This window comes from Procambarus clarkii, chromosome 2, assembly GCF_040958095.1.
Source record: "Procambarus clarkii isolate CNS0578487 chromosome 2, FALCON_Pclarkii_2.0, whole genome shotgun sequence".
Lineage (NCBI taxonomy): Eukaryota > Metazoa > Arthropoda > Malacostraca > Decapoda > Cambaridae > Procambarus > Procambarus clarkii.
Window position 1 is genome coordinate 23,260,668 of NC_091151.1, and position 3,936 is coordinate 23,264,603.

A 3,936-nucleotide genomic window follows, 5' to 3' on the forward strand; every position below is an offset into this window, starting at 1 on the left:
CATCATATAGACCCAGAACTCACCATACAACACCAGACCTCACCATATAGACCCAGAACTCACCATACAACACCAGACCTCACATATAGACCCAGAACTCACCATACAACACCAGACCTCATATAGACCCAGAACTCACCATACAACACCAGACCTCACCATATAGACCCAGAACTCACCATACAAGACCTCATCATATAGACCCAGAACTCACCATACAACACCAGACCTCACATATAGACCCAGACTCACCATACAACACCAGACCTCACCATATAGACCCGACCACCATACAACACCAGACCTCACCATACAGACCAGACTCACCATACAACACCAGACCTCACCATACAGCCCAGACTCACCACACAAACAGACCTCACCATACAGCCCAGACTCACCATACAACACCAGACCTCACCATACAGCCCTAGACCTCCATACAACAACAGACCTCACATAGAGCACCAGACCACCATACAACACCAGACCTCACCATACAGCACCAGACCTCACCATACAGCACCAGACCTCACCATACAGCACCAGACCTCACCATACACCACCAGATCTCACCACACACAACCAGACGTTACCATACAGCCCCAGACCTTACCATACAACACCAGACCTCACCATACAGCCCCAGACCTCACCATACAACACCAGACCTCACCATACAGCACCAGACCTAACCATACAATACCAGACCTCACCATACAGCACCAGACCTCACCATACAACACCAGACCTCACCATACACCACCAGATCTCACCACACACAACCAGACGTTACCATACAGCCCCAGACCTCACCATACAGCCCCAGACCTTACCATGCACCACCCGACATCCCCATACACCACCAGACGTCACCATACACCACAAGACCTCACCATACAGCTTCATGTCACAGCTTCGTGTCATCCTTTGCAGATGACACAAAAATCAGAATGGGAATTACGTTTGCGGAAGACATTTAAAAACTACAAGCAGATATCAACAACGTTCGATTGGGCAGCAGAAAATAACATAATGTTTAACAGTGATAAATTCTAGGTACTCTGGTACGGCAAAAATGAGGATCTGAAACATAATACAGGGTACAAAACACAATCGAATCTGGCCCATTGTAGGAAAACAGCATGTCAAGGATTTGGGAATAATGAAGTCCGACGACCTAACGTTTAAGGAGCATAACCAAGCAAATATTGCAGCAGCCAGAAAAATGATAGGATGAATTCCGAGAACTTTCAAATCCAGGGATCCCATCACAATGGTTGTACTCTTCAAGTCACTTGTGCTGTCCCGTCATGAGTACTGCTCAGTACTCACTTCCCCCTTCAGAGCAGGAAAGATTGCTGAAATAAAGGGAGTACAGAGAACATATACGGCACGCATAGACGCGATAAAGCACCTAAATTATTGGGATCGTCTCAAAGCTCTCCAAATGTACTCACTAGAAAGGAGACGAGAGAGATACCAAATATATCTAGTCAATTCATATTCCATGTGTATATTCTATATACACATGTAATATACTGGAGGGGACAGGTTCCAAATCTGCACAGTAAAATAACAACGTACTGGAGTGAACGATATGGGAGAAAATGCAGAATAGAACCAGTGAAGAGCAAAGGTGTCATAGGCACAATCAGAGAACACTGTATAAACATCAGAGGTCCGCGGTTGTTCAACGTCCTCCCAGCGACTATCAGAAATATTGCTGGAATAACCATGGACATATTCAAGAGAAAACTAGACTGTTTTCTAAAAAATGTGCCGGACCAACCGGGCCGTGGTGGGTATGTGCGCCTGCGGGCCGCTCCAAGCAACAACCTGGTGGACCAAACTTTCATAAGTCAAGCCTGGCCTCAGACAAGGCTTGGGGAGTAGAAGAACTCCCAGAACCCCATCAAGCAGTTGTCAAGTAGGTATTGAGCCCCAGACCTCACCATACACCACCAGACGTCATCATACACCACCAGACGTCACCATACACCACCAGACCTAACCATACACCACCAGACGTCATCATACACCACCAGAGCTCACCATACACCAGACGTCACCATACACCACCAGAGCTCACCATACACCACCAGACGTCACCATACACCACCAGACGTCACCTTACACCATCAAACGTCACCATACACTACCAGATGTCACCATACACCACCAGACCTTACCATACCCCCCTCAGACCTCACCATACAGCACCAGACCTCACCATACAGCACCGGACTTTACCATTCAGCATCAGACCTCACCATACAGCACCAGACCTCACCATACAGCACCAGACCTCACCATACAACACCAGACCTCACCATTCAGCATCAGACCTCACCATACACCACCAGACCTTACCATTCAGCATCAGACCTCACCATACAGCACCAGATTTCAACATACAGCACCAGACCTCACCATACAACACCGTATTTAACCATACAGCACCAGACCTCACCATACAACACCAGATTTCACCATACAGCACCATACAACACCAGATTTCACCATACAACACCAGTCCTCGCGATAAAGCACCAGCTCTCGCGATAAAGCACCAGATCTCAATATACAGCACCAGACCTCACCATACAGCACCAGACCTCACCATACAGTACCTGACCTCACCATACACTACAAGAGCTCACCATACAACACCAGACTTCAATATACTGCCCTATACCTCACTATACAGCGCCAGACCTCACAATACACCACCAGACCTCATTATTCACCACCATACCTCACGTACAGCACCATACTCCTCAGTACAGCACCAGACCTCACCATACAGCACCAGACCTCACCATTCAGCATCAGACCTCACCATACAGCACCAGACCTAACCTACACACCACCATTCCTCACCATAAACCACCATTCCTCACCATACAACACCCCGCCTTATCTAGTCTTTGATTGGTATCCAACTACAGTATTCTATTATTTCTTCATCCTCCTGACTACCTTAGTTGTTATGGTTGCTGGAGCAGTATGGTGAATTTTGTGTCTCGGTCTTGAAGATGGTTGACTGAATCTGAGTATTGTCTGGCTGTTGATAATTGGCTGAGTGTTGGATGTGCAGGGTTAGCCAATGTCTGCTGTTCCTTTGTAGTTATTTCTGTGGATTTTTTAAGTGTTGAAATACTAGGCAACATTTCTTACCTTCTGCTATGACCACGATGTTGCAAGAAGAATTGACATTGTCTCTCCTTCACCACAATGTTGAGTTATCTTGAGGTTATCTTGAGATGATTTCGGGGCTTTTTAGAGTCCCCGCGGCCCGGTCCTCGACCAGGCCTCCACCCCCAGGAAGCAGCCCGTGACAGCTGGCTAACACCCAGGCACCTATTTTACTGGTAGGTAACAGGAACATAGGGTGAAAGAAACTCTGCCCATTGTTTCTCGCTGGCGCCCGGGATCGAACCCGGGACCACAGGATCACAAGTCCAGTGCGCTGTCCGCTCGGCCGACCGGCTCCGCAAACCGGATAGTTTGATAAAGATGTTTACAGAGACTGGTGTTACAGGTGGTGCTGAGGTTCTGCTACTCCCTCGACGCCACCAACATCAACGACGCCCGCCCGCTCAACTGGCGGCCCATATACAGCAGTTAACACCTCTCCTACAGGTAAGGTTGTTGGAGGAGTGCCACTAGCCCACACCTGCACGGTAAGGCTGTTGGGGGAGTGGCACTAGCCCACACCTGCACGGTAAGGCTGTTGGAGGAGTGGCACTAGCCCACACCTGCATGGTAAGGCTGTTGGAGGAGTGCTACTAGCCCACACCTGCATGGTAAGGCTGTTGCAGGAGTGCCACTAACCCACACCTGCATGGTAAAGCTGTTGCAGGAGTGCCACTAGCCCACACCTGCATGGTAAGGCTGTTGCAGGAGCGCCACTAGCCCACACCTGCACGGTAA